This window comes from Camelus bactrianus, chromosome 31 (assembly GCF_048773025.1).
Source record: "Camelus bactrianus isolate YW-2024 breed Bactrian camel chromosome 31, ASM4877302v1, whole genome shotgun sequence".
Taxonomy (NCBI): Eukaryota; Metazoa; Chordata; class Mammalia; order Artiodactyla; family Camelidae; genus Camelus; species Camelus bactrianus.
Genome location: NC_133569.1, coordinates 20,076,413 through 20,089,907, shown reverse-complemented (window position 1 = coordinate 20,089,907; position 13,495 = coordinate 20,076,413). Strand labels below are relative to the sequence as shown.

The window sequence follows — 13,495 nt, the reverse complement described above, 5'->3', positions numbered from 1 at the left end:
GTGTGCGTGTGCGTGTGCATGTGTGTGTGTGTGTGTGTGTGTGTGTGTGTGTGTGGCTTGCAGGAACCCAGGGCAAATAAACAGCGCTTCCCAGAGCGCGTGGTGCCGAGGCTTGGCTGCTGCGCCGCCGGGTGGCGAGTCTCGGTCGTGGACCCCGTGGGCTCGGGGCCGGGTAACATGAAGCCGGTAGCCCAGGAGAGCTGATGCGCCCCAGACGCGCGTCCGGCCGCAGCTCTGTCCCTCCACCCTGCGAGACCGCAGCCGCTCTCTTGATAAACTGGCTGTTGGCTGTCTTGTTGAGCCCTCGTTATATCCCCAAAGCCTGGGAAGTGATCAAGTGCATCGCCGCGTCCCCGGAGTCCGCGAGAGGAGACACAGACTGTCTGACCTTGGGGGTGAGACAGGTCCCTTCCCGGCCAGTTTTAGCATCTGGTGTCTTACGCGGCTTGGGCATCCATGATCTCATCGATGTCCCTTTGAGATATCAGACAGACATTAGCATCTCGATCCCAGGGATGGGGTGTTGAGGGACAGAGGTCCAGGAACTTGTTTATGGCCATTCGTCTCCTGAGGCGGTAATAACAGGTCTGGCGCTCAGAGCTTTGGGGTTCAGGGCTCCAAGTTGCAACTTCCTTAAGAGGTCACCAATTTGCAAATTGCTATAAATGGTATTCTACTCTCATTATTGTTATTCCTGGCAAATGCAAAGGATGTCAATACTTCAGAGGACACAGATGGAATATAAGGCCGCCTGTTAACTGGGTGTATGCGTGGGGATGCCCAAAGTGGAAAACATTCTAAATGGAATCCCTCTGCAAAAAAAAAAAAAAAAATCCATCTTAACAAAACATCAAAAAATTCTTTTACCTTTTCTTAAATAGAGGCACTGGGGATTGAACCCCCAGGACCTTGTGCATGCTAAACACATGCAGTCTATCACTGAGCTATTACCCGGCCATCCCCCACCCCCCACCAGCCTCTTTATTCTTTCTAACATAACCGCAAGTTGCCCAGGGACTTCTCCAGATCTCACCATCCAGGGGCCTTCTAATTGCCTGCGAGAGCAACCCCCAGGCTTCTGAATTTGCTCTTTCAATTACAAAATTGTATAAAACACATAAATGATGTGTTTTGAGAGCTTAATTTTTAAAAGACAATTTAAGCACTTTCTTTAGGAAAACTAGAAACCTGCTCAGGTGTGGTGGGTGGGGACTAGACTAGAAGGAAATAATTGTGATGTGAGCTCGCAGTTAAATACCACCCATCCCAGATTGCCAGGCTGATTGGAAGTATGAATGGGCACCACATAGCCATTCAGAATGTTAAGCCTCCACTCTGAATCACTGAGCCCTAAGGCATTCAGGGTCTGTCTGTGTCACTCCGAGGCAATAACTGTGTCCACAGCCCTCTGGGGGGCCACCCATTCCGGTGGGTACCTTGCCTAAAAGGAACATAATTTGTAATACTGTCACAGATTTTCATGCGTCTTAACTCTAGATGGATGCTAAAGAAAGTGGCAACTCTTCTGAGGTCTCTCCCCCAGGAACTTGCAGATACTCCCCTGAAAACCCAGGGAGAAAGGGCACATGGGCTTCTGCTTTGTGGGAGATCCCAGGGCCTGGGGAGCTGCGGGAACATAGCCCATGACCCTCTTCCCAGTGGGCACTCTCCAAATACACGTAGCAGCTGAGAGGACGCCGCCTGGACAAAGACAGAGCACACAGGCACAGCCGGCATGTTGATATTTCGTGCCACAGAGATAAATGATCCTGATAACCAAGTGTGCTTTCCCTTTCCACCTCTTGTCCAGACAGTCTGACGCTGGGTAGATGCATTAGGGAGCAGTATGGCTCATCTAAAAGCCGACCTAGGGAAGGTCTGGTGTTCTGAGCAGGTCCGCTTTACACAGGAGAATATGCCCAGAAGGCGCTCATTGTGCCGAAGAGCCCTTCAGCCAGCCCCCTTTGGCAGGGCTCCTTCTGGCCTCAGCTGTCATCTGGGTTCCCTCCAGGGCCTGGATGCTGGAGGCCCTGCCTGCTTGGAGCAGAGTTGGGTTGGATCTGTAGCTGCAGAATCTTGGGCTTGTTTGGGGTAGAGTAGAGGATGGCTGGGAAACAAATTTACCCCAAGAGAAGCTGGTAATTTGGAGAGATTGGAGAACAGGGGATTATAAAAAAGGATATAAAGTGTTTGACTCAGATCCATCAGGCAGAATGTTAAATACCCAAATCTTCAACGTTTTCCTTTGCATTTCCTTCTGATCTCTCTGGGGCTCTGGGAACAGAGACAGGAAGGGAGGTGGCAAAACTGTGCTTGTTATGAGACACATGTCTGACACTGTTAAACCATGTTAATGCAGAGAATGAAGGTGTCAGACCTAAGAATAATTGCTATTTTCTGTCTAATTCCCAGAAGGGTCCCTGCATCAAAAGTTAATAGTTGACCATGAATTAACCAAACCCAGACCAAACCAGACATAATTTTCATCAACCACATCCCTCATTTTTACAGACCGACCTAGGAAGTCTGAATAACATGGCTGAGAGCATGTCCTTAGCAGCAGGGAAGCAGGGCTACTGCTCAGCCCGGGAAAGCCAGACTCCTAATTGGAACTACCAGACATGAGTAGGTATCCACAGGGTATTAGCCTTTGACATTTATCCCCTTATCCAGTGCCTCCCTGCCAAGAAGCCTTTAACAGATATAGTTGGTTTAATTTTAAAAAAAGTTGTTAAAATTCTCAGCATCACTTTTCCACCTTGAGTGAAGAGGTGGACTGAACATTATACTAACCAACACTCACTCCGTGCTTGCCTGGCACTGTAATGCTCACGGACTTTTCTGATGTCGTTTTACAATTTATTACCCACCCCCGTACTCTTTTTCCAGATGTCTTCATGGCTTCTTCAGATCTTCCCTCGGGTCACCTCAGGTCACCTTGATTCCTGCCCTCAGGGAGATAATGTTTGGGGAGGGGTGGAAAAAATATACACAAATACAGCACGTAAGTACATTGTACAGCATGTTACAAGGTGATGTATAATACAGAAGGGAAAAAAGGATGTGAGGAAAGCAAATAGGTAAGAAGACCGGAAGTGTGCTGAGTGTGCGCACCTGCCCCTGCCCAGGTGGGTAATTGCAATTTTAAAGGTGGTTAAAATAGGCCTTTTTGGGATGATAACATTTGAGCAAGGACCCAAGGGAGTGAGTCATGTGCATCTGGAGGGAGTGTGAACAGCTAGTGCAGAGGCCCTAGGACGGGACCATGCTTGGTGTGTTTGAAATCAGTGTATTGGGAATAGATGGAGTGGAGGGAGCGAGGGAGAGCGCGGAGAGGAGTAGTGGGAGCTGAGTTCCAAGAGGAAAGGGGCCTTGTGGGCTAGTGTAGGACTTCGGCTTTTACTTTTGAGGGTAACTGGAAACATTAGAAGGTTTTGAGTGGAGGAGCAATATAATGTAACTTGTGTTTGTACAGGATCTCCTTGCTTTCTGTGTTCCAAACAGGTTGTAGCAGAGCTGAGATGGAAGGAAGGAGCATGCTAGGAGGTTACTGCAATAATCCAGACAACAGATGATGATAATGGACCCAGTAAGAAAGCAAAGGAGGTGGTGAAAAGTGGTCAGATTGTGAGCGTATTCTGAAGGCAGAGTGAACAGGATTCCCAGGCAATTGGTTGTGGAGTGTGAGATACAGTGAGGAGTCCAGACATAGAAAACAAACCTACACTTACCCAAGGGGAAAGGAGTGGGTGGGAGGGATAAATCATGAGTTTGGGATGAACATATACACACTACTGTATATAAAGTAGGTAAACAACAGGACCTACTGTGTAGCACAAGGAACTATATTCAATATCTTGTAATAACCTATAATGGAAAATAATCTGAAAAAGAATATATATGTATATGTATAACCGAATCACTTTGCTGTACACCTGCAACTAACACAACATTGTAAATCAACTAGACTTCATCAAACATTATGCATCTGAAGATATATAATACAAATAGAAGGGTTGCCAATAAAAAAGTAGAGTTTTTTCTATTTGAATTTGTATTAATGAAATGAATTCTTTTTAAAAAAATTGAAGTATAGTCAGTTACAATGTGACAATGTCGAGTGTACAGTATAATGTCCCAGTCATGCATAGATATGTTCATTTTCATATCCTTTTTCATTAAAGGTTATTACAAGATATTGACTATAGTTCCCTGTGTTATACAGAAGAAATGTTTTTTATCTATTAATAAAATGGATTCTTAAGCACACACACAGTTGCTATGCTTAATTTAACTTATATTATTAATAAATAATTATTCGTATGCTTTTATTCTCTGTATTGTGAATGTAGGTCAAAGAAGCAAATTATTCAGCTTTACAAAGGTGTCATAAAGATAAAATACTTGAATTTTCAAAGATTATCAGGGTACTTTCAACAACAAAAAAGCACAATTTATTATCACAGATTCTAAGAAGTGTTGTGACAAAAACTGTTAGATACATATGTGGCAGACCTCTACTGGTGAGAACTGTAAGTGGTGATGGTAAAAAGAAGGCCTCTGATGTCTGTGGTGTAAATGCTGTCTCTGTACACACAGAAGCTGGGTTTTCTCCCACCTTTGAACTTCCTCCAGCTGCAGGTTCTCTCCTTCCATGAGGGCAATTGGGGAGGCACACAGCATTAGCTGACTCCTGCCAGATCATCACCCCGGCCCCTCCTGGGGCAGGTAATTCTCTGCTGGTGGTCGGATGTGTCAACCCAGAGTCACACTTCAAAACTTTCCTTCTGGTCCTTATGTTGCATGAAGACCTTGCCTGGTAAGGAGACGGCCTCGGTTCAGGTGGCAGACAGGTGCCAGGGTCTAGCTGGCCAACAGTTCCCTACCACGGTCTCAAGCTTCATGGAAAGTCTAGCAAATCATCTTTAAACATCAGAACATCTGCTTTGTCCAGAAGGACAAGAGGATCCAGGTCTAACTAAAGGCTTTGGAAACTCTCCTCTGTATTGTTTCAAAATTCCAGAGTCCTAAAATTTCCCAGACAAGTCATTGCTGGCAACTCTCTACCTTTTCAACATCCTATATTTAATCTTAAAAGGACCTCAAGATTTTACCTTCAAAAAAATGGTGGGGGTGGAGGGTATAGCCTAAGGGGTAGAGCTCATGCTCAGGGCGCATGAGGTCCTGGGTTCAATCCCCAGGACTTCTCTTAAAGAAAAAAATAAAAATAAATAAACCGAATTACCCACTTCCTGCAAAAAATAAAATAAAATAAAATAAAATAAAATAAAATAAAATAAAATAAAATAAAATAAAATAAAATAAAATAAAATAAAATAAAGGAGGGATGTCACGGGGTTCAAATTCTTCTGGAAAGACTGAGCAGGCCTGTGGGTGAGGTCCCTCAAGTTCACAGACAGGGCTCTGGTCGATCGGCCCGCTGAGAACAAACCGCATGAACTCAGGTCCAGATCTTCAGGAAGAAATGAAGCCAGCTTCTGCCACCTGCAAGGTGTCCTGCCACCCGTCACTCTGCTTTTGGTTTTTGGTAAAATCCAGTATTATCTTTTATTCCCGTATAACTTTTAATCTGCTTAGACGTAAAACTTCTTCATGCCTTTTTTTTCCCTCTCCAGATTGTGCACCCACAGTATGTTTTGTTCTAAGATGCCTGCTTTTAGGGCTGGGAGCTCAGAAGTCACGGAGAGTTTTGAAGTCTCGATGTCGTGAATCCACCCTCCCCACCTTCTTGGGTGGAAATTGAGCTGTGGTCCTGGATCTGCCCTTTCTTTGTCTCTCACTGGCTTGCCCTTGGCATAGTGACATCACATTCAAAGCCTTTTCGGGGAAAACTTCTCAAATGGCTCCCCCACTGACACTCACATCTAGATTTTTGTCTCACATTGGAACGTTGTTGGAGCCAAGAACTGGAGTGTGATTTGGCAATAACGCAGCTTCCGTGTGTGTGAGAAGCAGGTGTAATTTGAAATAATGACCTCTTTTTGCCCGCTTAGAATAGAAGGGCTTGGAGGAACCCACAAAGGCTGGACCCCGGCAAGCAGGAGGAAAGCTTTATCTTTTAACAGGGATTTTTTAACAGTACCACTGTGGGGCAAGGGTTGTTGGTTTCCCGATTTTGCATAAAGGAGTATAACAGAGAATAAATATGTTTAATTTTAAAATATCATTGGTAACATAGAAAAAGCCACACAGCACATTTTTAATGGTGAAATAGATGTTTAGTATATTTTAAACAATATTCTTTTGTACTCATGGAATGGTTTGGTGACCATGAGAAAACCCCTCTCTCAAAAAATGCTCAAAATTGGGAAAATAATTAAACTGATTTAAAAAACGTCAATACAAGAGAAAGTCAGGCTAAATTTAAAAAATGGCTTCTGGTCATTTGGTATAACTTTTTATGCTTAGCATTATTGATACATATCTTAAAATTATTCAATAGTTGATAAAACAAAAAACCAAGGAAAATTACGAAAAATAAAGAAAATGAATATATCCTTTGACTTAATCTTTTGTTTGTATTCTATAGAGGGAATATCATGATTATATAAAGATTTATCCTCCAGGATGGTAACTAGAATGGTATTTTTAATGAAATACTAAAAGAGCCTGGATATTCATTAATAAACATTTTGGTGATCATTCAATGGGATAGTACATAGTCACTTAAAAATTGTCTAAATTAAAAAAAATGGTCTAAATTTAAAAAAAAGATGTGCATGATATTTTTTTAAAGTGAAAAATGTGAGTTATAGACCCAAAAATATTATATGATTCCACACCTGGAAAAAAGTGTGTGTGTGTGTGTGTGTGTGTGTGTGTGTGTGTGTGTGTGTGTGTGCATTCACAATAGATTTAAATGTGTTTAAATTTAGGAAGTAGTTAGGAAGGATACAATGGAATGTTAACAGATACTAACTTTGGGAGATAGATTGGATAGATGGAGGGTCCCTTAAATAAGTCAAACAACAAGGTAGAATTATAGGTACTTTTTGATGCCTTTTAAATTGTATATATATATTTAAAAAATCCTAAAACAGTGTTAGGCGGGATGAAACTCTTACGGCAAAAGGAAGATGCATGAGGAAACTTTGAGCCAACACTGCCCTCTGCTGGGAAAGTTGTGTCATGCACCGGCTTGGTTTGCGCCGGGTCCCGGAAGCAGCGGGTCAGAACCTTTTGAAAGAGCAGGGAAGGCCACCGGGACGTTACCCCGTCGAGCAACCTTCAGACCTGGGCTGCGCGTCAAAATTACCAGGGCTGCACCTACGGAGAATCGAATCGAGCAGGTTTAGTACTGGGGCCAGGAATCTGTTTTCGTGAAAAAGTGCCCCCCAGGTAGGCTCACAGTCGGATGTGGGTTTTGGCCTCCATCCTTCTGTGTTGCTTTGCAAACTGAGCTGGTCGATAAAGTTAGTTGTAGAGGGTTACACAAGAGGTTTTAGCAGAGCCAGAACTGAACCCAGATTCCTTGATTCGTAGTCCAGAAAATTCTTTTTAATCCCCCTCTCCAAGCCCCCTTTGCCATCTGGCCGTGGTGAGGTCCTGTTCAGTTTTGTGCCCTGAAACTACAAGCAGCCAGCAATGACCCTGCCTAGACACTGTGGCCTTTCCTTTTACAAGTGCCACCTGGGAGTTTCCTGAACTTTCTCCTCTTGCTCACCTCTTCAGTTACAAGCTGGTTCTGAAGATTCTACACCAGTAAGTTAGGAAGTCAGCCCCTTTCCCCTTATTTTCAGGCCCCAGGATGAGAAGGCTTGGTCAGAATCAGGCCCCACCATTCATCAGCTGTGAGACCTTAGGCAGGACAGAGCAAATCTTTAAGCCTCAGTTTCTCCATCTTTAAAGTGGCAGCAAATAATCGTACTGTCCCTCTTAGGGTGGTTAAAGGAGATAAACTATGTCCAGGATCTAACCTTGGTGTCTGACCCCTGATATATTTACTCTTCTTTTTCTAATGCAATATGGCAATGTAGGTGGTTAGAAGGTGTAATGGCACTTGGAATCCTGATAAACAAAGGTAGCAATGCCAGGAATAGACCTTATTCATTTCAGAGAAGTTCTGCCAAATGCCCATTTAATTCTGGAAAGCAAAATAAAACAAAACAAAACAAAACAAAAAACAACCTCCTTTCAGTTAGGGGAAAATGTCTATAAATAAAGGCTCTAAAAACTTTAGAAGATAAAATTCTTTCCTATGTTCGAAGTTAAAAGTTATTTTTCAAATATTAAAAAAGTCTTTCTGTTTTCTCAGCATCTTCACCTGAGAAATTAGATGCCCCACAAACGAGCATTTTATAAGAAAACTATTTGATGCACCGTGTATTTCTAAACTAACAAAGTGACTTTGGATCCTTGATGAACAGTAAAAATCTCAAAAGCATTCAGATACCTGAGAAAGAAAAACAAAGCTGGAGGCAACATGCTCCCTGATTTCAAACACTATTACAAGGCCTTTGTCATCAAAACAGCACGGTACTGGCATGAAAACAGACATGTAGGTCAGTGGAACAAAGTAGAGAGACCAGAAATAAACCCACATTTATTATGGTCAATTAATTTACAACAAAGGAGCCAAGAATATACAATGGGGGAGGGACAGTCTCTTCCATAAATGGTATGGACAGCCAGATGCAAAAGAGTGAAACTGGACCACTATCTTACACCATACACAAAAATGGACTCAAAATGATTTAAAACTTGAATGTAAGACCTAAAACCAAAAAACTCCTAGAAGAAAACATAGGCAGTACGCTCCTTGATACCAGTCTTGGCCATGACTTTTTTTTGGCTCTGACTCCAGAAGCAAAGGCAACAAAACCAAAAAGAAACAAGTGGGACTACGTCAAACTAAAAAGCTTCTGCACAGCGAAGGGAACCTTCACCAAAATGAAAAGACGACCTACTGAACGGGAGAACATCCTTGCAAATCCTATATTTGACAAGGGTTAATATCTGAACTATATGAAGAATTTGTACAACTCAGTAGCAAACAAACAAACAAACAAAAACAATCTGATGAAAAAATGGAAAGAGGATCTGACCTTAAGCCAGTGAGAAACGTCACTAATCGACAGTCTCATGTATTTTTCAGAAGCCCTCTTTTGGGGAGTTATTTTGTATTCTCTTATATAAACGTGTCACATTAATTCATTTTGCAATTGAAAAAGTCTTCAAGTACTTGCCCAAACCTCTTTTTGGCATGACTTCATCATTACTGGATATTTTTAGGCACTTGTGGAAACACAGGTGGGCGGGTGGGATTTATTCTGTTGGAGCAGCAGGGGCAGGGCATTGGACATGGGACACATAGTGTTCAGGGGAACCCAGAGTGGGGTTGTAAGGTGTTGAGGGGGCCTGGGGACTCAGCAGGGAGGGTGCCTGGGATTGCAAGAGGTAAGAGGGGGCTGAGAGCAGGTGTATCAGGGCCAGGCAGGGGCTCCATGGAGAACAACCACCCAGATCAGTGATTTCTAAACTCTGCTGCACTCTAGAACCACGGCAGAGGCTGAAAAATGTCCTAATTCCTGGAAACCCATGAATGTTACCTTATTTGGAGAAAGGATCTTCGCAAGTGTGGATCTTGAGATGAGCTGGTGATCCTGTATTATCCAGGGGGACCCTCCATACCATCATGAGTGCCCTTATTAGAGAGAGGTGGACAGAGAACAGACAAGGGGCTGTGAAGGAGGAGGCAGAGGATGGAGTGATGTGGCCACAAGCTGAGGGATGCTGGCAGGTGCTGGAAGAGGCATAAAGATCCCCAGGGGTTTTCATGTTGACAGTTTGGGGACCAATGGCCAACATAAAGATCCTTTCCCCTCATTTCAAAATCCGCTCCATTTGCCTTTTTTGGAGTCTGATAGTTTACCAATTAGAAGTTTGCACCTTGGAGTTTCTTGATCTGCTGCTTCAGCCGTTTCCCAGTTGTGCCTGGGGTGGGATTTGCTCTTGTTCTATCCCGGCTCCAAATGATAATCTAGACATTTTCTTAGTTCAGACTGAATAGCCCAGAGGGGAGGGTGGAGATAGAGTGGGTACCCTCAGATTTTATAGAACAGACTTCATTTTGTTAGCCTACCAAGTAATTTGCACGTGTTATCTTTAACTTCAGTTATTAACTTCCAGTGAACTATTGGATTGAAACTCGTAATAACGGCAAGTTGTGGTTGGTCGTTGAGAAATTGTCAAAGATGCTGAAATGAGTCTTCTGATGCCTCCAGCACCCCTTCCTTTCAGAGATCCTTCCATCAGGGACCCAGTGCCTTCATGGACCCTGGGCTTCCCGACGCAGCTCACCGGGTCTCCCCACTCACAGCCGTCCTTGCTCCCTTTCCCTGTTTGTGACTTACTGCACCAGAGCTTCGAGTCAACCACAGAGGAATAACACCCCTCTAATAAGACAGCATCCAGAACCACCAGAAAGAAGGTCCTGGTGAGGAAGCTGGCTGATGAAGCAATTTCCATTTTGCGCCTTCACTTTAACAGTCATCTTAGGGCAGAACCTCCAGCCTCAAGAAATTTTCTCCTCAGCCTTCACCTCTCTTACCTCATGGCTAGGATAACCCAGGGCTGCAAAGAAACAGCAGCTTTTACTCTCTGGAGAGCAAGAGGAACTGAGCAGAGAACTAAGATCTAGAAAAGATGGGGCTTGCAAAGTAGATCTCATCAAAATCAAAGCCAGCTTTCTGGGGCTTTGGGGGGCCTGTCCTGCTCCCTGGGAACCCTTGGAGGGAAAAGAGGACCCTTATAAAAAAATTCTCCCTTTTCACCCTCGCATCTTCTTTTCCCTTTTCGAGATAGACTTATTCCCCAGGTCAGGGGCAGGAAGCGTTGTTTCTAGTACAGGTCTGACAGGATTCTGATTGCTTAATGCAGAATAGTAACCAGAGCATTCGAAGAGCGAACCTCACACGTGTGGCAGGGAGATGGGAGGCGGGGATGCAGGGCTGGTATCCCTCACATCTGCCCTTGGATAAGAAGACCTCTTGATTGCAAATACTGACGTACTGTGATCTCTTTTAGAAAGCATTTTTATATTTTAATATACTTATTTTTTTATTTTGTTTTATTCTAAAATTTAAATTAAATTTAATTTTTACTGAAATATAGTCAATGTACGATGTTGTGTTCATCTCTGGCGTGCAGCATAGTGATTCAGTTATACACACAGATTTTTTTTATTATAGGTTATTATAAGATATTGAATATAGTTCCCTGTGCTCTACAGTAGGACCCTGTTGTTTACCTATTTTGTATATAGTACTGTGTATCTGCTAATCCCAAACTCTCTATTTATCCCCCCTTCTTTCCACCCTGTAACTGAAAGTTTGTTTTCTATGTCTGTGAGTCTCTTTCTGTTTGTAGATAAGTTCATTTGTGTCATTTTTTTAGATTCCACATGTAAGTGATTTCATATGGTATTTGCCTTTCTCAATCTGACTTACTTCACTTAGTTTGATCATATCCAGGTCCATCAATGTTGCTGCAAATGGCATTTCATTCTTTTTCATGGCTGAGTAGTATTCCATTGTATACATACACCACAGCCTCTGTATCCAATCACGTTAAATGCTTTAGGACAGAGGAGTGTCAGGCCTAGGGCAGCAGTGCAGCAGGTGTGCCTGCCTGCGTGGATGTGTGCTCCAGTGTGTTTATGGGAAGGTGACATGTCCCTCAGAGGGCACAGAACTCAGTAGTGTTGCATATGTTCAATAGCATGGGTGCTGTGAGCACCCAAACACATGCTGATGGCTTGAGAATCCAGTGTTCCTTACCTGTTGGGGATGATGGCATAGGTTTGAGAACTGGGAAGGAAGGGAGAGGGTAGCCTTGATAGCTACAAGGCCTACTGACAGGACAGGAGGAAGGTGGCCTTGAGAGGCTCAATGTGCCCCAGGACACTTAGGCCTGAAGATGCTTATAATCTCCTTTTCCAACCGGCATCCCTCAGCCAACCTCAACCCGGATTGCCCCCCCATTTTTTTTTTTTTTTTTTTGCTTTTTTGAGGTGGAAGAGGTAATTGGGTTTATTTCTTTTTTTAAAAAAACGTTATTTTATTGAGTTGTAGTCAGTTTACAATGTTGTGTCAGTTTCCAGTGTAGAGCACAATTTTTCAGTTATACATGAACATACATATATTCATTGTCACATTCTTTTGGTTTATTTCTTTCTTTATTTGTTGGTGGAGGTACTGGGAATTGAACCCAGGACCTCATGCACACTAAGCATGCGCTCTACCACTGAGCTATACCCTCCCTGCAACCCGGATCCAATCCTAACCCTTCCCCATCTCCCCATCTCCCCATCTCCCCTGCTGTTGTGTCCCTCCTGTCCCCCTACAGGGTCAGCTCACCAGTTTAACCTAGGATTGGAGCTCTCGAAACCGGCTTTATAGCAGGGCCAGACACACACACACACACACACACACACACACACACACACACACACACACACAGAGAGACACTATATTGGGGACATGGTATCAAGTTACTCTTTTTGCTGCTGCAGCCACAGACCTCTGCCTTACTTCCCACAGTTCCCTCTCCACTGGGATAGACGATATATGAACTCGACCTTGTAACAGGTTTCTTTTCCCAGTTCCAGAGCCTAACCCTTTGCCTTGCACCCAGTATATTTTTGTCATTTGTGCCTTTCTGCACTCCACACCACACTGGGTGTGGGGATCGGTACCCGCAGGAGGAGCCCCTGCCCCTCGGGCTTCTGCTCTGCCTGCTGGGCAGTGTCTGCCCATCCTTCTCAAGGTCTGGGTGGCGGGGTCCTGTGACTCACCCCTGTGCATCTCACTGGTGTGTGCTGGACCTCAGAGTCCTGTTCTCTCTGGGGCTGGGGCTGGTGGGAAGGAACATTTTGTTACCTTTTGCTGGAACTGTGGTGGGAGACGCCTGTCTGACTTCCAGGGACAGCCCAGGCCGGTACCTAGAACAGCCTCCTCCAATCCTGTCCAGCCCCAGAGGGACTGCTGGGAGCCGACCGGCTGGTGTCACATGGTCTGCCTCATCCTGTGCAGATTAGCCAAGTTCTAAAATGTCTGGGTAAAGCCCAGCAGCCTGTGGTGCGAGGTGCGATGTGATTGTGTGTGTAATGTGTGCACAGCGGCACCGTTGTTAGCAAAGAAGGAGCTCCAGGAGGAGAAAATGGAACCAACAGTTAGAGAGAGAAGCCTCCCAAAGTCCAATAATTAAGTTCCTTTAGAAAGAACATCTTGACATAGAAAACAAACATATGGTTATCAAAGGGGGAGGGGTGGGGGAGGGATAAACTGGGAGTGTGGGATTAGCAGATCCAAAGGACTATACACAGAATAGATAAACAAGGTCCTGCTGTAAAACACGGGAAGCTAGATTCAATAACTCGTACTAACCTACAATTAAAAAGAATATGAAAAAGAATACAAATGTAAATGTATATATGACTGAATTGCTATGCGGCGCACCAGGAACTAACACAGCC

At 44.0% G+C, this 13,495-nt stretch overlaps 1 non-coding gene across 1 annotated transcript; it reads right to left on the bottom strand.

The window, feature by feature from the left end:
- Positions 1–12,207: 12,207 nt before the first annotated feature.
- On the bottom strand, positions 12,208–12,280 carry TRNAT-AGU (transfer RNA threonine (anticodon AGU)). The gene has a single exon. It is a non-coding gene; the product is annotated as a tRNA-Thr (tRNA).
- Between the last annotated feature and the right edge of the window lie 1,215 nt (positions 12,281–13,495).